Below are 24,344 nucleotides of genomic sequence, written 5' to 3'. Positions count from 1 at the left end.
TCTTCTTCTTCTCCTCCTTTCTTGTAACTTCAGTCCGTATGTTTTGTGTCCTAGCCTCCAGAGCAGGAGAAAACCAGCTTGCTCCGTTGCACCATCGGACTGCTCTTATTACCAGAAAGTTCTTTCTAATGTTTAGTTGGAATCTCCTTCCTTGTCATTTGAATCCATTGGGGGCGGTCAGGTCCTACCCTCTGGAGCAGCAGAAAAGAAGCTTGCTCCATCTTCCATGGGACAGCCCTTCAGGTATTTGAAGATGGCTATCATTTTACCTCTCTCAGTCTTCTCTTCTCCAGGTGGCCGGCCATCTAGAGACTCCTTCCAGCAGGAAGCCCCCTGTTCCCAACTCATGTTCATTCTGTCTTGAATTCCTGTATGGGATTAGCCAGGTGCATCACCTGTCAGTTTAATTCAGCAGGAATTAGCATCCACCCAGGCTTCAGTCCCCCTGACAAGACAGTCCAAAGGATCTCTCCCTTGAACCAAATGCATTGGGAATCCACCTATTTCCAATGCCGCGACTCTAGGATTGACGTGCGGGTGGGCTCCGTATCTCTTTCGTCTCCACCCGATTTCTAGCCCATCGTTCCCAGCCTTGTACGAGCATTTTTACAGTGCCATGTTTTGCTTTACGGAGCGAGCATAAATGAGGAGACACTAAGTTAAAGCCCTGACAGGCCGTGCTGGATGTTTCCACTCGGCCTATAAATAAGCAGCAATCGCCTCCATTTTATTGAACTCATTTTCCAGGCAAGCAAAAGACCACAAGATTCTCCTGCAAATTTTCCCTTTGCACTCTCAAGCGGGGCTGGCGGTGTCAGGCGCGACAGATTTATAGCCTATTCATTCATGGGAACAAAAAAAGGAGCCCTGCCAGGGCTGGCCACGGAACACACCAGCGCAGTTAGTTCAAAAGATAACAGCAGCAATACCTCACGACCTTATTCAGCACTCTCTCTCCAGCAAACACTATATTGGGAGATAATAAATGCCCCTCACTGTTTGTGTTTCCTGAGTAATACCTAAGAACATCGTCCACATTACAGCTGTACAAATGCGGCCAAATTAGAAGGGATTAATCAGGAGCTCTCGCTCCACCAAGAGCCGATTCGACGCAGGGGCATGCCTGGGAGATGCAGTCCATCAAAACGGCCTGTTTTATTAATTTATTTATTTCATAAGAATATTCATTTTATTCTTGCTGGTAGTAGCAGTAGTACTGAAAGTACTTTTTTTTTAATTTTACCCATATTATCCAAATAACAAAATAAAACTTCACGAGGCAAACGCACAAAAACTAAACCAAACCAAGGCTGGCATGGGATATTACATTCAGAAGCGGAGAAAACGATGAAGCTGGTTATCCAGATATTTGTGATAAAAGATACAGACAGGTAGGTGGAGAGTACAAACATGATAAATAAGAGAACGAAAGGTGTGGCACACCTGACTTACAAGATATACAGAAACATAAACCTATAACTGAAACCACATGAGAGGCATAAGGAGTATCAAGAATAAAATGCTCTATATTATATGTTAAATCAACCAGATGTTACATGTCCCCACATTTATTGAGAGACTTGTGAAAGAGATGAGTGTAAATTTTCCATTTTTTTATGTACTCAATTAAATTCCACCAAAGTGACCTGTAAGAATATTTCTAATCCGTTAACACATGGAATTGTACAATACAAGCAACATAAGTATAAACATGAAATCCTAAAGCACAGAAAAAATGCCCAAGACCAAATCAGATGAATTCTCTAAAAATTCTTTGTGAAGAAGAAAAGCCACGTTTGTAAGTCAGAAGCCACTTTCGAGCCCATTTCATTTCATGTGTGACTGATGACCGGGCTGCCTGCCCCAGGAAATGGCAAAGGAGAAGGTATAGAGAAAACCAAGGGGACAGGATTCCCCCCCATACACATCCATGACTCCTTGGGAAGAGAAGGGTAACAAATGTAATCAGTGGGGTTGTCACCTGATTAAAGAAGCCTGATGATCAATTAGTCATACAAGTTTTAATTGAGCAAGTCTGCGTTTGAGTAACAGCTACTATTCTAAAGGACACAGCACACACTCTTTGATTTTATACGACACACTTATTGTGAAAGAGAACAACAAATGGAACCTTATTTGATTTTTATATGTTTGTGTGTGAGAGAGAGAGAGAGAGAATAAAGTCTGCTTCCCATTTCATCCAAACCAAAGCATGTGTAAGGAAGGAGAAGCCCAGTTATTTAATTGCTTAACTAAATGAAGCAGCCCTATGCCAACAACAAATATGATATATTTCTCTACAATATCAAATAATGGAAGAAGTGGTTTGTATTTCCTCCCAAGCTGGGATTTCCTTGCACTGGTCACTTTAAGCCAGGAAATTCTTGCATAAAAACGACATCAGTTACTGTAACTACATGCTTTGGAAATCAATCAGCTTTTTATTGTGGTACAGCTAATAATGCTGCTCGAGCAGCAATCTAAGATTTTTCCAGTTTAATAATCCTTGCTAATTGAAAGTAGCAGATTAAAAAGATACTAAGCAGTACCCGAGGTTTATAGGCTGTTGCTATGGCAGAGGATGGTACCCAAATCGCCACATACATACAAATCACTCTTCCTTTTCCCGTGTATTTGAAGCTTTCCCCCAACACAGAGAGCAGATCTTGGGTGAGAAGCAAGACCTGTTCCCACTCTATTGGCGGCTATGTTCTGCCTCCCCAGTTGGAGTTGGTGGTGCTTCTACATACCAGTTTCTGGAAACCTTGGGAGAGGAGAAGGCTTTGGGGCTCGGGTCCTGCTCTGGCTTTCCCACAGGCATTTGGTTGGTCACTGTGAGAACCACATTCAGGCCCGATTCAGCAGACTCTTCTTATGGTCACACCATCACACTGTTTGCCCCAGAGGCTCAGACAGTGCCAGATTTATGTATAGGCTAAGTAGGCTGAAGCCTAGGGCCTCTAAATCTAGGGGGCCTCACCAGCCTGCCCTCTCCCCAGTGCCGCTGCCTCCCCTCTCCCAAAATTGTAAACCCAAGACTTCATGCAAGAGCAGGGAAACTAAGGCCCAGCAACTATTAGACTCAGGGCTAGCCAGCGGGGCCCAATTTGAAGCAGTGGGGCGCAACTTGAATTTTTATTTTTTATTTTTTGGAGGGCCCCAGTTCACAGCCAAAGTCTGCAAAATCGTATAGATATAAATAAAATCCATCTAGAATGCACTGGTGCAGGGGCCCCCTTAGAAGAGGTCCGTGGGGCCCAATTTGGCCCAATTGCTCTGATATTCCCTGACCACTAGGCATGTTGGCTGGGGTTGGTGGGAGCTGCAACCCTACAACATCTGGAGGTGATAATGTTGGCTACCCCATATTAAATCTGCCAACACTGATGGTAAGAGCTGTTTGACGAACTCCTTCGGAAGATAAAGATCTCTCCTTCATTGGAGGTTTTTAAGCAGAGGTTGAATGGCCATCCGTCAGGGATGCTTCAACTGAAATTCCTACATTGCAGGGGATTGGACTAGATGACCCTCAGGGTCCTTTTCCAAATCAGAAAGGTCTATGATTTTTATGAAATCAGGCTGGCAAGCAGTCCTATGGGATTTGTACCTTCCTTTTTAACAGCATTTATGCTGTTCCTCATGGCTATTGATGGCTCTGCCGGCCCCTGACTGTCTGCTCTCAGCCAGCCCCTCCCTGCCTCCTTGCCTACAACTAGTCTAGGAGGTGACATTGACAGCCAGCTTCCTCCTCCTCAGTCTCAGAGTTGCCCCTTGTAGAACTCAGCTGGAAGAAAGAGGATGGGGACAAAATAGAAAGAGAGGGCTCTGCCTGTCATTAGCTCTGGCCAGCGCCACCTACTGTTGGCCTCCCTGCCTTCCACCCTACCAGTTCCAGCAGGCACTGGCCTCCAGTATCCTACTTCTGACGTGGCCAGTCAAATGTGTCCAGTGCCTGATGTCAGCAGCTGTCCCCTGCTGGACACCACAGCAATCCACATTCCATTGTACCCCTGCTTTTGCATCACAGAATTGAAGAATTATAGAGTTGGCCAGGACCCCAAGGGTCATCTAATCCAGCCCTCTGCAATGCAGCGAATGTGCATTGAAATGTTTTGTTCTGAAGCCATGCATAACTCCCTCCTCCCTCCATGCATTTACCTCATCCCTTTTCAAAATTTGGGGGCAGTGGTCGTAGCAGTGTCTTCGGTCGTCGAGTTCCATAAATTAATTACACATCATGATACTTTCCACTTAAAACTCTTCTGTTTAGTACGTTTCCCCCCAAAATGTTCCCGTTACAGAGAGGCACTTAAAACTGAGCCAAAATTATTGTCTCACAGAACGTTGAGCTAGGGATATATTGTTCCCGCATTGTTTTCATCACTGCTTCAAAGGCAAGCAGTCTTTTGAAAATTGCTCCCAATGGCTCCATTTCATCGCCATGTTTTCTGACAATGCTGGGGGAGGGGAATTGCTTCTGTTAATCTACCTTGTCAGAATGGGAATCTGTTTACTCAAGTCATGGGCCTCTCCCTCATCACAATGCCTGCAGTATTCCATCCAAATGTCACAGGTAAGGAACTCTGGGGACCTGCCAAGGTCCACACTCCTCCACGGGGTACATAGTCAACATTTGGGTTTATGAGGGGGGTGTTACACTGATGAAAAGGAACAAAGGGGGAAAGATCCCTCTCCCAGTGGTACTGCTCCGATCAAAACTAGAGCTAATAGCCTTGGCTCCCCATTTACAGCTGTATTAAAGTTAAATAAACAAAAGGTTGGGAACTGCAAGAGCAGTTCAGAAACTTTTTTTTTAAGGAAGAGGAGCAATGAAATCATCTGGCACAGTGCCGGGGTTAATTGACAGACCACTTTCCCAGTCATTCAACAAATAAACCTGAGCTTCCAAACTGGGTTTTCTTTGCAACACCATTGTGAACCACAACACCACTGTGAAAGGAAGAAAACCTGGTATCAGGGGTGAGGTTCGAGCACGGACCTGCTCCATCATCTACATAGAATCACAGAACTGTAGAGTTGGAAGGGTCCCTCAGGCATCTTCTAGTCCAACCCTGTGCAATGTTGGGATCACAACTGTAGAATCCCTGACAGGTGGCCATCCAACCTCTGTTTAAAAATCTCTGCCAACACTTTCCGAGGGAGTCTGTTTCACTGTCAAATAGCTCTTGTGGTCACAAAGTTCTTCCTAATGTTTAGTCGGAATCATGTCATTTGAATCCATGGGCTTGGGTCTATCCCCTCAGGGGCAGCAAAAAAACAGACTTGCTCCATCTTCCATGTGACAGCCTTTTAGGTATTTGAAAATGGCTGTCCTGACACATAGTCTTCTCCAGGCTGAACATCTCCCACTCCCTCAACTGTTCCTCATACGGTTTAGTTTCCAGGCCCTTTATGATTGTGCCTTAAACATAAGTAATATGTGCATAGCACTAGAATTTTGTTTTGTTTTGTTTTAAACTAACTTGAAGCTTCTGTACAAAACCTGCCTATTATTTGCTCTTTCCTGGAATTTGGGCTCTTAATATGCAAGGGGAGGGGGAGTCAGATCATGTCATGCTTGGTGCATCACTATTGAGATGCTCACATCATGTCTTTTAAAAAAGAACATCCTCTAATTATGTGTGGCTCCTGGCACAAATGACTGATTTTCTAATATTCACCTGCACAGAGCATGCACAGTTCTGCTTCAAAAGCGAACATCATGGCTTGTCTGAAAGGTGAAGGGCCAGATTACAAACACCTAGAAATATGAAACCGCCTAAATAATGCAACGTTAAGAACGGCATGTGGCGGGGGGGGGGGGGATGCTTCAAATCTCCAACATACAGTTGGAGCATCTTCACTGAGCGAGATCGGCAGGGACACTTTTCATCTGGAGCCAGATGAACCTAATTCAATATCCTATATTACCATCTTATTCCAGTCCACAGTAATTATGGTGGAATGACCTGGTCAGCGCTAATGGAGAGTCTGACACCAGGTTTCCTAAATGATACATTTGTTTCTGGCATTCATATGCACGATGTAAAGGATTGCTTATACAGTCGTACCTTGGTTCTCGAATTTAATCTGTTCCAGGAGTCCATTTGACTCCTGCAATGGTCTGAAAACCAAGGCGTGCTTCTGATTGGCTGCTGCAGCCAATCGGAAGCTGCAGAAACCACGTCGGACGTTCGGCTTCCAAAAAATGTTCACGTACCGGAACAAGCACTTCCAGGTTTGCGATGTTTGGGAGCCGATTTATTCGACAACTAAGGCGTTCGACTACCAAAGTACAACTGTAGCCTTGAAGTTCCTCCAATTTCCAAATGGCAGTCATAGAATCATGGAATCATAGAGTTGTCAGGGACCCCAAGATGTCCTGCAGGAATCATAACTAAGAGCATTCTGTTCAGGAGTGAAGCTCCCGGAGGCAATAAGGGCTGTATCCAATATATACTCAGACTCAGAGTGAACCCATTGAAAAGGATGGGTGTGACTAACTAAGGTCCATTCTTTTCAATGTGTCTACTCAGAGTAGAACTTAACCATGACTGCTGGAATTGCATTCAACTCATTGATCACAAGTGGTGCAAACGAATAGCTGGCAACCCTCTTATCCAAGCAATTTGCTCCAAGGATGCTTCCAGGGTCCCACACACTTCCCAGGCAGGAATCCATTTGCCCCAGCCCTGAAGCCTCAGATCTCCTTTCCTGTTCCTAGCAGACACACACTATCACCAAAGCCACCAGCCTTGTTCTCTTTTTTTGCTCCTTTGTTTCCAACTGTAAAACTTGCTGTCAGAATTACATCTCGTGACTAATACTGCCCTTATCTCACAGGGAGATACCAATTATTTTGCAAAGCAAACATTCCAAAGGACAATCTTCATAAAGCTCCGATGTTCATGTTGCAATTAAAACTTTGCATTATTGATGAAACATACACACGCGGCTCGGCATCTTTTTCAATGATTCATGAAATCCCATTCGGCCAGGCCTGTTAAAGGGGCTCCTACCCCACAGGCAAGGATGAAATCTCAAGGCAGAAAGGGAGGGAGCTTCAAGCCACAGGAGGGGCTGTGTCAGCCTGTTACGTGGCTTCAAAATGACTCTTGGATTTTATGTTTGTAGAGAGATACAGATTCCTAGAATAGTCTTCTCTAAGAAGCAGCCTTTCCATATTTCATAAGAAGAATTAAGCAACCAGAAGTATAAAAAAAAAATCATCAAATGTGTCTTTACTTCATTTTGTTACATAGTTAGAGAAAACAATTACAAAACTCTAGGAAGGACAAATAGAACAAGAAAAAGGATAATACAATAAAAAAAGACAAGAGAAAACAACACAGTAGAGCTACAGATACTTAGCTTCACACCTTTGGGGAGAGAGCACTTCAAAACTTAAATTGTAAAATGCCATACAAATATTATATGAGGTATACAGACCCTTCAGGTGTCCGTATTTTCCAGGGACAGTCCCAGATTTACAGAAGCCATCCTGGTTTCTGATTTGATCCTGGAATGTCCCACTTTTCCTTTCGATGTCTCTATTTTCATCAGAGAAATGTTGGATGGTATGGAGTTAGGCAACCCCGGAGCCAGGGAGATAAGGAACTATATAACCTTTAGAGGACATCTGAAGGCAGCCTTGTATAGATACGTTTTTTAATGTTTAATGTTTTATTGTGTTTTTATATATCTTGGAAACTGTCTAGTGTGGGTGGGGCAACCCAGTCAGTTGGGCAGGGTATAAGTATTATTATTATTAAATAGGACATCCCTATTTTCATGAGAAAAATGTTGGAGGGTATGGAAATATCAAGAATCATGGGCAATTGCTGTCCTAAATGAAGTATCTCCAGAAAATTGAGCAGTGAGAGGGGAAGTTGAACGTGTCCTTTGATCAAGTAACAAACACCAGGAAAAGCCACCAAATTCACCCAAACTCATCAGTCAGGGCTAGTTGCCACACTTTCGCCCACATCCCTCAAGAGCAACATGGGAATGGAAACACCACTGTTGGGCAGTTTCTAGCTTAGCGGCAGCTAACAGGAAAAAGGTAAGTGATATATATATATATGTATAACTTGGTTCATATTTTCTGGGGAAATAGACAATAGGAGGGTATTGACAAATTGAGAGATGTGCAGAGGAGACAACCAACATGATAAAGGGTCTGGAACCCAAGCTTTAGGAGGAATGGTTGAGAGAGTTGGGTAGATATAGCCTGGAGAAGAGAAGACTGAGAGGTGACACAATGGCCATCTTCAAATATCTGAATGGCTGTCACATGGAAGATGTACACAGCTCGTTTTCTGCTGCTCCAGAGGTTGGGACCTCTGGATTCAAATTACAAGAAAGGAAATTCTGAGTCAACATTAGGAAGGACTTTCTGACGGTGAGAGCTGTCCGAACATGGAACGGACTCCTATGGAAAGTGATGGACTCTCCTTCACTGGAGGCTTTTAACCAGAAGTTGGGTAGCCATCTGTTAGGGATTCTTCAGTTGTGATTCCTGCATTGCAGGGGGGTTGGACTAGATGACTCTTGAAACCCTTCCAACTCCACAGAGCTATGATTTTGTGAAGTGGTAGACACTAATGCCTCCGCAAATTGTCAGTTGCCTCCATGTCAAATGCCCCTTTCAGCAGGACTCTGGCTGATTTCCCTCCAGGAAATCAAAAGATGTGAAGATATATTGCTTCCCCTTCTTTTTCTCATTTATTCCCAGCCTGTCCGTGTGGAGGCATGACAGAACGTTCACCTTAATGTGTATTTAGTGGGAGAAAACGCAACCTTTGCGAGGACTTGACTTTACAAGATTTCTTGGTAATGACCACAGCCCTGCCAAAGCCTTCCTTACAAACTGATATATGCCACACCACAAGTAATGAGGTTTTTCCACTGTGGAATGGGTCTGCCACTGTTGTTTTTAAATGAGCGCCGAGCGGAGGGTCAACAACAGCACCAAAGGGAGTTGAGTTTTGACACACAGCAGGAGCATAATTTCCATGGATGTATTAATTAGAGCAAACATAGGTAGGGTGAACCTAACCTGCCCAGGAAGGCTAAGCGCAAAGCAGAGGACAATATTTGCTCTAAAAAAAAGCAGCTGAACTTTACCTTGCTGTGCTGAATATCTTTGTTCCAACATATGTAGCCAATGCATAATCTTGGTTGACGTCCCTGTTAGGATTCAGAGGTGAGCTGTCCTTGACACCATTAAAAATATGAAAGGCTGTCAAGTGACCCTTTTAAAATGCATAATACTGTTTGTAACCCTCTATTCATTTATGTGCAGTTTGCTGATGGAGAACAGGGCAAGTTCTCCCATCGCATCCTTGAGCATAGTGGTTATGGAGCAGTAAAAGCATATCCTGTCTCTCTACCTACACCCTCTTCCAATACTGTCCTCCATTCACACAAGGCTGAATGGCCGATTATCTGTACTTGGAAACACAACTTCCACAATCTATCCTCTACCTCTTTCTTTTGCACCAAAGTGCTGCTTGTGCATTTGTAAGATGAAGACACGGTGACTTTTTAAGGCCATTTGTTCAGTTCCATTTTCACTCCTCGGTGATGGGCTGCTAAAGCAAAGCAATATTAACATTTAAAGATAATGAATAATAAAACGATAGATGGAAGTCTTCATTATATAATGAATTCTCCCTTTTAAAAGCTGCCCCTCTTCCCTGCCAAAGGGTATCCTAAAATTCTGGCGTCCGCAAAGTCAAGCCCCACGTATCCCCATTGCTTCAAAACGAAAAGGACCCTCACCAAAAGCATTGCCATTTATTGTGTATACAATGAGGATTCCCAAATATATTAAATATTGAAGCCGAGTGATAATACATAGCAAATAATTTATTCAACAAACTCATCATCGTACTTCAATTCACAACTTGTCTCAGAGAAGCTTACAGTTGCATCGAATGTGCAAAGCATGTGATTGTTTGCGACTAGGCTTCCAAGAATAACTCCCAGGCTCTATAAGGTACATGAGCTAACTACTGACAACAAGCGGAATGCCCATTATTCTGATGGGAAAGAGGGCAAGTATAGTTCCACTGCGTTGGTTTAAACCAGTGTTTTCCAAACTTCGGTCTCCAGTTGGTTTTGGACTACAACTCCCATCATCCCTTGCTAGCAGGACCAGTGGTCAGGGAAGATGGGAATTGTGGTCCAAAAAACATCTGGAGACCCAAGTTTGGGAAACACTGGTTTAAAGCAAGGGTAGGGGACCTTCTTGTTTTTTCCAGTCTGCGGGCCACATTTCTACCTGGGCCAAGTTGGAGGAGCCGAATGCTTCCAAATACCAGTTGCTAGAAACCGCAAGAGGGAGAGTGCTCTTGCTCTTGGATCCTGCTTGTGGGCTGGCCACTGTGAGAATAGGACACTGGACTAGATGATCTGCATTTACCTTGTATGCCAAAGGCCCAGTTTCGATCCCTTGAATCTCTAAAGAGGGCAAGGAGAGACCCCTGCCATGAAATCCTAGAGAGTCGTTGCTGCCAGCCAGTGTAGACAATACTTAGCTAGATGGTCTGACTCAACCTAAGGCAGTTTTCTGTGTTTCTATGCACTGTCTAGGAACAGCTTTAGTGCCTTCACATGGTTTTATATACATGGAGAACTAGGCTCCCGGGTCAACATTCTGACCTCGGAAGAGCTCATCGTTTTGAAAACAAATTGTCATGATACAGTAAGTAACAGCCTGAGCTGGCTCCACTGTTCGTGTTCATCCTCCCACCGCCATGACAAATGCCCCAGAAGCTGTAGCACTCGTGCACGCTCTGCTTTTGATGCCATGGAATGCTCTTGGGAGTAGGGGCAAAGGGGCACGCTTTGAATCTTCACATGCCAAGACGAGGGTGGAAAATCAATTTCAATGCCCAGAGGAAGAAATTACTGCTGGAGAAGGTCACTCACCACTACAAGTTTGCTCTATTATCATGTCACCTTGGAAAGGATCCTACAAAAAAAAAAAAAATAGACAAGTCTGGGATATGATCTCGTAAGCTAAAAATAAACTGGGCTCATGCAAAAGACACCCAGATGGACTAAATCATCAATGAGGAACAAATGCATTTATCCTGATAGAGGTGCTTAAAAGGCAGCGTGGGTTTGTGTGCAGCACACCTATACTGGAACCGCAGCCAACGAACCACCTCTTGGGTCTCAATTGTTGCCATAAGCATTACCTAACACTCTGCATCGAGCTCTCCAATTCTCCAGGCACTGACCTTTTCTACACATCGCCTTCTGGTACATTATCACATTCTCAGCCAATGGCAAACAGTGGAACAAAAAGAAATTCACATGTGCAGGGCTAGGGAAATAGCGAACCCAAAGCAAATGCCCAAGCCAACAATGTTTGGAGGCAGCAATGCTTCTGAGTATGAGTTGTTGGAAATTACGGGAGAGGTGAGTGCTTGTGCTCAAATCCTCCTTGCTGGGTTCCCATAATGGGCATCCGGTTGGCCGCTGTGAGCACAAAATGCTGGACTAGATGGGCCATGGGCCGTATCCAGCAGTCTATTCTTATTCCTTATGAAAGGGCTCGGTTTCAGCTCGTTCCTTGCTAGGGCAAGTTCAGAGTGCTGTGCTCCAGAAACCGCAAGAGGGAAGAGGGCTCCCAGAGTTGAAACTTGCTTGCGGGTTTCTCACAGGCCTCCCAGCTGGCCAGAGTGAGGACAGGATGCTGGACTAGACAGACCATTGGCCTGATCCATCGGGGCTCTTTTCATGTGCTTATGTGACTGCATGCAAATTTATCATGAATCAACAGGATCCGTATGATACAGACAGAAATTATCCATCGAATGGTGTTTTTTAGCAGGGCAGAGTCCAGTATTGTCTACACTGATTTGGTACTGGTTCTCCAAGATGTCAGTCAAAGGGTCTTCCCACATCACCTCTTATCTGATCCCTTTAAGCAGAGATATCAAGGACACCAGCCTCCCTTAACATGAAAAGAGCCTGTAGGATCAAGTCTGTGGTGCACCTAGTCTAGCATCTTCTTCTCACAGGGGCCAAGCAGATGCCTGTGGGAAACCAGCAAGCGAGACATGAGCAGAGGAGCATTCTCCCTTCCTGTGGCTTCCAGCAACTGGTATTCAGAAACAATCATAACCATCATGGCCAACCATAGCCACTCGTAGCCCTCTCCTCCATGGATTTGGCCAATCTTCTTTTAAAGCCATCTAAGTTGGTGGCTGTCCCTGCCTCCTGTGGGTGCAAGTGCCACATTAACTGTAACCTTGATGTGGTTACAGGGCTTCTTTATCCCTTATCAAATATTAGGTATTTCAGTCACTTTTTTAATGAAAAACAGAAACGATTCATAAACAGGCTACCTATATCTGTGTTTATCTCTGGGTTGGGGGGGTGAGTGTTTTCTCATTTACAAGTCTTAAGGAAAGTAATATATATATATAGAAGTAACTCGATACAACAAAAATAATAAGTAAAGTACATTATAAACCGCAATTACTCCGTCCTGTTTGTTTCCCACTTAAAACGTCGAGCGCAAGGCAGGTGTGTCTGTTTGTGTGGAGTGATGGATTCCATTCCTTTAAAGTATATGGAAATTGTATATCTCTGCTCAGTCTACCCTTTGTTTTATGTTCTCCAGGCAACGTGAATTTCTCCACCTGCTAGAAGATTTCAAAGGGGGAAAAGGGATCACACTGTCTTCCTCCTTCCCTCTTTACACAACCGTGTTGAAACGGGAGAATACAAAAAGTCATAATCTCAGTATTAGCAGCCACTGGCAAAAACCCTCCATTAGTGTCAAAGCGTATGTTTTCCCACTGGGCTGTGACACTTGCTGGACTACGGGGCATAGCGAGGGACACTGATTTAGGGTGATTTATGAAACAAATGTACAGAATTCTAGAGAGCCAGTGGCGGTATAGAATATGGATTCTGTCGCAATGCATTCTGCGCACGCACCCCATGCCGCTATTGGCAGCCAAAGGAAGTCAAACAGCAGATTCAAGTGGTTTCCAAACAGAAGGGGGTACTATAAGGATGCAGTTGCAAGAAAACAAATAGAGGAGCAGGGAAAGCAGATTGATAATAGGCCTGTCCTCCTCCCCACTGCCTTCAGGATAACTTGGGGATAGTTTCCATCCATGGGAAGCAATGGAGTAATGTGTTTAGTTTAGACCTTTTAGTTTAGAAAAAAGGCAAGTAAGAGGTGACAATGTAGGGCATTGTAGACAATGTAGAGCATGGGTAGGCAACCTAAGGCCCGGGGGCTGGATCTGGCCCAACCACCTTCTAAATCTGGCCCACGGACAGTCTGGGAATCAGTGTGTTTTTACATGAGTAGAATGTGTCTTTTTATTTAAAATGCATCTCTGGGTTATTTGTGGGGCCTGCTGGTGTTTTTACATGAGTAGAATGTGTGCTTTTCTTTAAAATGCATCTCTGGGTTATTTATGTGGCATAAGAATTCTTTCAGTTCCTCCCCCCCAATATATATATATATATAGTTCAGCCCCCTACAAGGTCTGAGGGACAGTGGACCAGCCACCTGCTGAAAAGGTTTGCTGACCCCTGATGTAGAGGTTTACAAAATTATCCATGGTACAGAGAAAGTAGATGGAGGAAAGCTTCCCCCCCCCACACACACACACTTTCTCATAACACTTCAATTCGTGGACATCAAATGAAGCTCAGTGTTGGGATATTCAGGACGGATAAAAGAAAGCATGTTAAACTATGGAGGCAGTAGGCAGAGATGGTCACCAACTTGCATGGCTTTAATTGAGGATTAGGCACAATCATGGAGGAGAGGGCTATTGATGGCTTTTAGCCATGATGACTCTGCTCTGCCTCTACAGTCAGAGGCAGCAATGCTTCTGAATACCAGTTGCTGGAAACTGCTTGCTGGCTTCCCAGAAGAAGCATCTGGTTGGCCATTGTGAGAACAGGATGTTGGACTAGATGGGCCATTGGTGTGATCCATTGGGCTGTTCTTATGCAGACCAAAGTCCCAACTTCTGCTCTCCACAGTAGCTTCAGAAGACTCCTTTAGACAAAGGGCTGTCTTCTGATTGTCCTTCTGTGAGACTGCCCTCTATTGTTTCTTAATTTATTTCCTAAAATCTGATTGTATTTTTTTGAAAAAAGTATCTCAAAAGATAAATCAATCAAAAAGATAAAATAATGACAATAATTTAAACCTTTCAAAAAGTTTAAATAACAATGGACAGAAAACCAGATTAAAATTACCATTAACTTTCTAAACATCTGGACAGCTTCATCTAAACAAGATTATTTTTAACAGGCACCTAAGAGTACCGGGATGGTAGTATTCAAAGAAAATGTTTTGCCAAAATGCATTACAGTCGTTTATTTGTATGCCGTCTTTCCACAGTTAAAACCCTGCTCAAGGAGGCTTACAACAAGAAGAGATAACTGCAAAAAAGTAGTAACAAAAGTAGTCGTAAATAATCAATAAAAACATACCAAAACTTATGGAGCAAAATTAAACAATTCCCACATGAAGAATAAAAATCAAGATACAAAAAGTGAACATCAATCGCGGCAAAATTAACAGAATCAAATCTAAATCCATACTCCTTTTTATTAAAACATTGCACACTTGATCACCAGCTTGTGCTTAATCTCTTCTTCTGCTTCTGTTTCCATGACTCCCCCCCACCCTCCATCCTAGGACACGATGATGCACAGTTCATCCTCTCTCCCAAATACAGTGAGCCTGTCAAGCTTTAAAGGCTTGTCCAATAAGGCCTCACAACTGTGTCCTTTTTCCTTTCTTTTTTGCCAAACCTCCTCTAATGTTATTTCCCGACTTAATCCTGTGCTTATTTTGATATTTCTCACACGGTGACATGTCAGCTGACACGCCGCGATCTCTGTGGTCTTTAAGTAACAAGCTGTAAAAGGAGCCAGGCTCCTGGATAACGCTGCCAAGTAGATAAACCAGTCATTTAATGCCTGTGTCATGTAATTCCCTCCTAATGCAGTCAAACCCAATTCAAGGAAGTCGAGATCCATAAACCCTCTGGAGACCTATGACACCACTCACTAAGAGCTCTTCGCTGACAGTGGCCAAGCCAATCAGGCCCAGCTCCGCCGCTATCTCGGAGAAAATAATAAACAGCGTTGGGGCAGCGCTTAGATGTGTACTGAAGGCTTTCTGGAAGGAGGTTGACAAGCACGGTCAGAGGAAAAAAGAAGGTTGCTATTAGGCATGTAACAAAAGAATTCGTAGAATCACAGAATTATAGAGTTGGAAGGGATCTCCAAGGGTCATCTAGCCCAACCCACAGCAATGCAGGAATCTCAGCTGAAGCATTTGTGATGGATGGTCTCTGCTTAAAAACCTCCAGCGAAGAAATTCCACCACCTTCTGATCTAATCCGTTCCACTGTCAAGCTGCTCTTACAGTCAGAAGGTTCTCCCCAGTGCTTTGTAGCAATCTCCTTTCTTGTAAGTTGAAACCATCGATTTGGGGCCTCCCCTCTGGAGCAGCAGCAAAAAACAATTTGCTCCATCGTCCATGTGACAGCCCTTCAGATATTTGAAGATTGTTCCTGTGTCATCTCTCAGTCTCCTCTTCTCCATGGTTGGTGCTTTGTGTGTCGAGGACCCGCCACCCTGCATGGAGATAAGAAAGACACAAGGACACATGTATTTTGGGTTAATGGGCTAAATAAGGCCACAACTTTATTGGTTACAGCATGTGAGAGGTACAATGGTACCTCGGGTTAAGTACTTAATTTGTTCCGGAGGTCCGTTCTTAACCAGAAGCTGTTCTTAACCTGAAGCACCACTTTAGCTAATGGGGCCTCCTGCTGCCGCCGCGCCGCCGGAGCTTGATTTCTGTTCTTATCCTGAAGCAAAGTTCTTAACCTGAAGCACTATTTCTGGGTTAGCGGAGTCTGTAACCTGAAGCGTCTGTAACCTGAAGCGTATGTAACCCGAGGTACCACTGTATTGGCTTAGGCACTGGATCAAACAAACTATACATGACTCTACCCCGCTCAGCGGGGGAGGGGTCAATCGAGGGTTAACAGCCAATGGGAGGAGCTTGTTGATCAAGATACAACTGAAAGCTTCCCCAGACATCTCCAGGGGTCGTGTCATGGCCCACCAGCCCACCAGCAGGGCATCGGACGGGATCCAAGGCCCACGGATTCCTTTAATGGAATACCCAAACAAGGGGACGGGTAGGCGATAGCCACAACCTGCCCTCCAACACACCACACATATTCTGCAGGAAGCCGAATGGGGGCCCCATGCTGCCATGGCCGCTTAAGTGCGGCTAAACTCCGCCCATCAGCCAGCCCTATTGGCGGTCTGCTGGGCCTGGTGCGGCAGCTGAGGGAAGGCTGACACAAGAGGCCAAACACGCCCCCCTGCTGACACGGGAGCCGGTTCTCGGACACAACCCCTCCCCTCTGGGAGGAAGATTGGTCTGACAAAGTTTGACCTATTAAGAAGGCGGCTTCCTTTTAAAAAAAACCAAAACAAAACACCATTTTCTTTTTGTATATTATTTTATTAAGATTTCTGTTTTACAATTTAAAATACTCATTTTACATCCTTAAGATATCAACGACTTCCCTTCTTCTCTTTCCATGGTTCATTTTACATACCATAAATCCCTGAACATTTTACAAAAACTATATCATTCAGTATTCCATTATTGCACCCGTCAAAATTTGTTTACACTGCAGAATTTATTTTAATGCTGCCAGCGTTTTCAGGTGTACACAATTATTTCCCATATATTTAATACATGTTTTGCATTCTTATTTAAACTTATGTTCTTCTTGTTCTCTTTTTCTAGATGTTAAGTCTGCAAGCTGTGCATATTCTGTCAACTTAGGTTGCCATTCTTCTTTAGTTGGGACTTCACTCATTTTCCATTTTGGGGCTAACAAAACACAGGCCACAGTAGCAGCGTACATCAATAACCTTTTTTGACACCTAGGAATTTCAGTCTAAATTATCCCCAACAGAAAGGACTCTGGGGTTTTTTGGAGGGGAGTACTTAAAAAAAATAAAAATATTCAATTCATTATGTATCATTTCCCAATACTCTTTTACCCTTTTACCCAAAAATAAATCAATTTTCTCATTTTATATACAATTTCTTTAAAATGTATACAAAAGAAAACTATATTTCCATCAGCTTCCCTCCTCTCCTTACATATTTTATATCTTTCCTCTGCATATCAAATTTAAGAAGGTGACTTTCTGCAGTAGGAGCTTTTCGATCCAGGAAAATTAGGGTTCTAAAAGATGTAGGGAGCCTCCATAGAGGTGGTTGTGGCCTTGGTGATGATGATTTATTACCTGTCCTTTACCATCACATCTCAAGACAGGCATGGTGTAATGGTTAGAGCGTTGGACTATAACCTGGGAGACCAGGGTTCAAACCCCACTCAGCCATGAAGCTCACTGGGTGTGACCTTAAGCCAGCTGCTAAAATTCAACATTCAAAGCAAATGACAGCCACAAGAATAGGGTGACTCCTGAACAGGACAGGAAACAGAAGGCTCTCCACTGCAGCCAGCATGACTAACGGTTAGGGATGATGGGAGTTATAGTACCAACATCAGGAGGGCACCACATATGGCTAGTCCTGCTGTAGAAGAAGAAGAGGAGTTTGGATTTGATATCCCGCCTTTCACTCCCTTTAAGGAGTCTCAAAGCGGCTCACATTCTCCTTTCCCTTCCTCCCCCACAACAAACACTCTGTGAGGTGAGTGGGGCTGAGAGACTTCAAAGAAGTCTGACTGGCCCAAGGCCACCCAGCAGCTGCATGTGGAGGAGCGGGGAAGCGAACCCGGTTCCCCAGATTACGAGACTACCACTCTTAACCACTACACCACGCTGGCTCTTGCACCCTGCATTGTAGTTCCTGTGTTTGGACCCAATGACTTTCACACTGCCTTCCAGCTCTTTGGTTCCTTAACTCTATGTGGTCTAACTTTAAGAGCATTGCCATCGAGGGGATGGAGGAGGAGGCAGGAGACGCTTTGCCTTCCCTCCAACCCAGCCATTCCACGGTGCTCAGGAAAAACAGAACAATTACAGCCTTGTCATTCATTTCCAACTTCCTGCATTTGGAGGTTTAGGGTTGTATTTATTGAGCTACTTTCCACAATCACAATGAAATAATGCCCACTGCTGAGTCTCATACAAGGAATGTTGATGCGGCTGAAAATACTGCATCAAGTGTCATCCTTAAGGACTGCGCAAGCTGAAAAAATAAAATAAATCTCAGCCATTTGCTTGGGTCCCTCTGTGGCATCGCTTTTGATTGAAACATCCTTCCCAATGCAGCTATGCCATGAAGTGCTCACAATTGATCATCACCGTAGCGGTAACAAAAGTAGAGACCAGCAAAGCTTTGTTTGCTCAACATCTGTTCATTTCCTACAGACATAAACATGCTACCCTGGAGCCAAATTTCCTGCCTTTGTTGCAAGAAGAGATGGGTGAATTGTAGAGGAGCAAGAAAACACCGAAATGCACCGATCTTTTTTAAAACGTAAATTGCAAAATAATATGTTTTTAATATTATTATTTTTGTATTTTCTTGATTTTCGCAGAAAAACAAACACAAACAAAGCAAAGTAAAACTTGGAATACAATTCATCAAACACATACAGCAGCAGCATACAGGCTACCGCAAAAACATCTCATTCACGAAGTAGAGTTCGCCATAGGGGAACATAGGTGGCTGCAGTAAATATACTCAAGAAACAAAGACCATATCCTCAGAAATTTGTCTTTCTTACTTTGCCCTTATCACTCAGCTGTGCTGAGTCAAACATTCAGATAATGCTATTTCCCATACTCGAGTGAACCGTGATTGCAAAGTAAGACCCACACAAAATAACACTTTTTTAAAAAGGGGGGGGGATATCCTTCATCAGGCCTCACACATCCATCAAATGTATTGCACCCAGATATAATGCATACCCTCCAACATTTTGGCAGGGCAAAATGAGAGACACACACCTCTGAACCATCCAGCTACCCCCATCACCAACCCACTTGCTCACTCGCCTGCCACTGCCACCTGCCACTGCCTCTGCCACTGCCCAATTTATGTTAGCTGCCTTCTCCCAGGGGCTGATGGGAATTGTAGTCCCGGAAGGGTGCCGTGATGCCACCCCAGAATGTTGATGCCACCCCAGAGAATGCTGATGCCACCCCAGGAGCTGCTTCAGCAGTCCCCACCCTGGGCACATCAGGATGAAGGCTGAGCCCGGGGTGCCTTCAAAGAAAACAGGGCCGTCCCACTTAAAATGGGGCACTTGGCAGGTATGATAAATGGGTGAGACAGGGGCAAGGAAGAAATTTGATTCAGTTCCCATTTAAAGGTGAACCTGCCAAATTCGTACTTCCCGAAACAATATGAGATGACAATCCTTGCAGATTTTCTGAATTCTGCAGTGCAGTGTCACTGGCCCACACATATAGACATCATTGATTCATGCTGGGGAGAGGGAATCTACAAGGCCCGCGTGGTGATTTTGCAAATAGGAATGAAAATAGGTTTCAAAGCAAAAAAGGGGCAGCAGCAGAAGGCAGGGGGAGATTGGAGATGTGGTGGTGAAAGAAAGTTGAGGAGGACGAGGGAAGTCAGAAGAGGGCTAAACTTGAGCTAAGGAAGAAAAGGAGCATCAGATAAAGAAACTGGAGGGGAGAATTGGGGAAATGAGTAAGATCGACAATGGTTTTCTGCGGTGCTCAGGCTTCAAAGCTGATGGTGTTCCAGAAACGAGCAAGGCAATGAGAGGTGGATTTAACTCTTAGTGAAAGGAACAAGAATACCTGGAGCTCTTGATTTCCCAGTTGCCAAAGAAAGAAAAAATCCCTCGGCTTCTTCCAGCAGCATGACTGCTGATTTGCGCCTCGGCGCTTCATGTCTCTACATGACCAAAAATATCTCCTGCATCTGTGGAATCAATGAGCTCTCCCTAAAGGAGAGGATGTTCAATAGCCATAGATGCAGGAGCTGGAGAAGTTGATGGCCAGTGATATTTCGATGTTGCCCCATGCATGGATTGGTGGAGAGGGGGAGAGGAAAGGAACGATTTCTGGACATGACACTCGCCAAATTGAACGCGAGCTTGAGAAGAAGGTAACCCACTTGCCTTCTGAATAATGAACTTCCTATTGAGAGGGAACGACATTCCTGATGTAGCTTCATGCCATTCCACCCCCATTACATCACTCTGCCCAGGTAAGGACTACAACTACAACATCTAGTTCAACATTTATCACATCAACACTTTCCAGAGTTTAAGTAGGACATTAGCTGATATTACATCCCTCACAGAAGGAGTTTCAACCGGAAGGTGAAAGGATTGTTTCTAATAATGGTAATTACAACCGAGGGGTGAACTCCACAACAAAGGAACAAAGGCATATTCCTGCCGTCATTCCTCTTGGGTTTAAAATAAAAATAAAAAGAAGAAAAAGCTTGGAAGCTGGAGTCTCATTCGCACATCACAACATCACTTAAAAAGGTAAATAAAACCACACAGAGGTTCCCATCAGTAAAGAAGGGAAAGTTATTTACTTACAGTTTCTGTATACAGTGGTACCTTGGGTTAAGAATTTAATTCGTTCTGGAGGTCCGTTCTTAACCTGAAACTGTTCCTAACCTGAAGCACCACTTTAGCTAATGTGGCCTCCCACTGCCGCTGTGCCGCCACTGCACAATTTCTGTTCTCATCCTGAAGCAAAGTTCTTAACCCGAGGTACTATTTCTGGGTTAGCAGAGTCTGTAACCTGAAGCGTCTGTAACCCGAGGTACCACTGTATATCCAAGGATAGCTTTGGATTGCAAGGCTGCTTATAGCCAGCAGTTCCATGCTCCTTTTTCCTGACCTTGCTATCCTGCTCTGTGTTGTTGCAAGGCCCAACCAGGATGAAGAAGAAGGTGAGGTCCAGGCTAAACACAAAGTATGAGGTTCAGGGTGAAGGCAAGAACTGGCAGCAAGGCAGGGTGAAGGCTCTGCTCTGAGGAACACAGCACTCTGAACTTACTCCAGCAAGGAATGAGCTGGAACTGAGCCCTTTTGTAAGAACCTAAGAAAAGCCAGTTGGATCAGGCCAATGGCCCATCTAGTCCAGCAACCTGTTCTCACAGTGGCCAACCAGAAGCCTGTGGGAAACCGCCAAGCAAGATTCAAGCCCAGGAACACTCTCTTCTCCTGCGGGTTCCAGCAACTGATATTCAGAAGCATACTGCCTCTGACTATGGAGGTCAGCAGCCATCAATGGCCCTCTCCTCCATGTGTCTAATCCTCTTTCAAAGCCATGTAGAACCGTATCATGTGCCTTCAGAATGTTTGCTATATGCAGATCCTTTTGTAGCCTCAAATGCTGCTGATAAGTTTGCCATCCAGCTAAACATGCCCCTTTTCAGGATGCTCCATTACATTCCCTCTCTCACTGGTTTTCTGTGGTTTTGCTTCTCTCAGTCAGCATTCCATGGCCACTGAGCATGCTCAGACTTTACTGGGTGGTTTTGGGTTTCCCCGCCCCTTTGATTATTATTTTTTCTCCCCTAAAGGCTTTTTGTGGTTCTGCAAACCTTTTGTGATTAGCCTGTGGGCCAAATACAGCCCACCCACCCAGCCCCCACCTTAATGGAAAGCACCCAGTATATATAAAGTGTTTGCATTAATCAGTGATAAGGATAGTGATCATGAACTCTCAACCACAGTAAGAATATATTTTCTTCTTTTTTCAAAAAAAAAAAAAAAAGAGTCTCACTCAATTTTTCACTGTTTAACACTCATCACTAAAGTTCCCTGAAAGAGACTGAGGGAATCACAGAATGCTTCTATCACAACACCCCATAATAATGCTTCAAGTCTGTGCTTTGCAGTTATGGGTGGGCGGAAAGAAAAGGATACGATCACTATATAAAGGACGCAACTCAAAGAGGGTTAGCGGATGAAGAGCGGGATTCATTTTAGCAGGGGGCGGGGGGAACCTAGAAGGACTCACTGGGAAATAAGAGCAATGAGTACATTTTAAAGCAGCGTTTCAGACCCACACGTCATGGAAATTAAACTGTCTTTGTTTATTGTGAGATAATGAATTTGAGTGGACAAGGGAGGGTTTGGTTGGGTTTTATTTAACGTGCGTGTTAAGATGGATACATGTAGAGCTGGTGGAAATAACACTGAATTATGTCCTGTCAAGTGAACATGATTCATTCAGCACTACAAATATTGATTTGACAGGTCACCTTCCCCTTCTGTACCTGCTCATTGCTGCTGGAGTATGATGAACTCGATGATATTCCTTTGTTTAAGCCTCCGACTTGAAAAGCGCCTAGTTATACTTAGTTGTCACATAGTTATACATAGTTGTAATTAGCGCACAGTGATTTGGAATTTCAATTTCAGCCCGGCATTGTATTTCTAAATTTCCTCCACCTCCTCCCACACCAATTAGTGTCAATCGGGTGCGCTAAAATACGAGAACTTGACAGGCCAACTTTGACATAATGCTTGCCCTCCTCTTCCAGACCAAGATATAGTGCCCCACTATTTGTTTTTGATAAATAGCTGCATTTAATAACGTTTGTTTGCATATTTGTTCATCATGCTAATGAGCATAATTACTTTTATTCACGTCATAAAGCTACTATTGCCTTTGATATATACGCACATTGCTTAAATATGTATCATTAGTATTTTGCATGCAGTGGTCAAGTTGAAGTGGCGAAGCTTTTGTAGACAGGCAGTGAAACTTCCTGCCTTCATTTTATCACACCCTTTTGCACTGAGCAATGGGATTAGTTTGCAATAGTATGGGCAGGTTACCCCTGGTTCAGACTGGTTTGCTTGAATAAGCCAAGCTATTCATTTGTTTTGTAAGGAAAATAGCTCAGCTTATTTTGGAGCCAATCCAGATTGATTTCCAAGCCCCTACCCACTAACCAGTTTGCCCCTCTAGGTAATGGACGGTTAAGTCCAGTCAAAGGCGACTATGGGGTTGCGGCACTCATCTTGCTTTCAGGCCAAGGGAGCTGGCGTTTGTCACAGTGGTACCTATTTATCTACTTACAGTGGTGTGCTTTCAAACTGCTAGGCTGGCAGGAGTTGGGACAGAGCAACAGGAGCTCACCCCATCACAGGGATTTGACCCAAGAGGCTCAGTAGTTTAGACCACAGCACCACCTGTGTTTGCCCCTCTGGCTCCCTTTATCCTCCCCTCTCATCCCACCTGCCTATCTGTTGGTGGCCTTTCCCCATCCATTCCTGCTATGCAGTCCACCAGTCCCTGGGAAATGTAGCTTTCCTAAGATCTATGACTGAAGAAGGCTTCAGAGATGATAAGGCATGCCTCATATTTGAGGGCAACGCCATGAGCCCAGAGAGCACGTGTTCCTAAGCCTGTGAGTCCCCATGACAATTCTGCTTTGCAAAAGCTTATTGCATATGATCAAAGTCAGGTGTGTGGGACTCAAATGAGTTGGGGAGCCAATCCATTCTCCAGTCCACAGAGCAGATGCCCCTCAGTTGGATGAACAACCATTCACACAAAGTCCTCCTGGTGCCCACTATGCAAACAAGTGTTTCACTTCCAGGAGGGGTGGAGAAAAACGTTGTGTTGGAATATAAACCACTATCAAAGTCCAATTTATCAATGTCTGCCTGCCTCAGCTTCCAAGTGTGTGGAACACTGACTTGCTGCGAGTCTTCCTCAAAGATATTGGGTGGTTTTATATGACATGTGAATAGGTATGCCACCTACCCATTTGTTGCTTCTTGGCTGCTTCTACACAGTTGGTTAGAGCATGGTGTGGATAACGCCAGGGTTGCAGGTTCCACCCCTTTATGGGACAGCTGCATATTCCTGCATTGCAGGAGGTTGGACTAGATGGTCCTCAGGGTCTCTTCCAACTCTACAACTCTATGATTCTGCTCTGGCTGCAACCCAGGAAACAGAATAGCAAGGCAGGTAGTTTCAGCACCACCAACAGCTCCTAGAAAAACAACTGGCTCCAACAAAGGCTAAAGGATGGAGCCAAAATGACTCAGCTTCCTTTGCTTTGCATTAAGAATGTCACCTTTTTGGAGATGCATCAGCATTCAAAAAATCCACCTATGTATTCTATAAGTGCCCTTGCTTGCCCCCACTCTCGATTCTCCTTATTTGTTCTCCAGGACGTGACACACCTAAAACTGATTGACAAGCTATTTAATTGATTGACGTGGTATTGTGGCATCCCCAAGTTTGTTACACGATCACAAATTGGATGGGGTCATCCTCATGACTAACACAAGGAGAAGGAAGAGATGGGAAAATGTTGC

The sequence above is a fragment of the Podarcis tiliguerta genome, assembly GCF_965153285.1.
Source record: "Podarcis tiliguerta genome assembly, chromosome: 8".
NCBI classification, from domain to species: domain Eukaryota; kingdom Metazoa; phylum Chordata; class Lepidosauria; order Squamata; family Lacertidae; genus Podarcis; species Podarcis tiliguerta.
Note: the sequence above shows the minus strand (reverse complement) of the source record.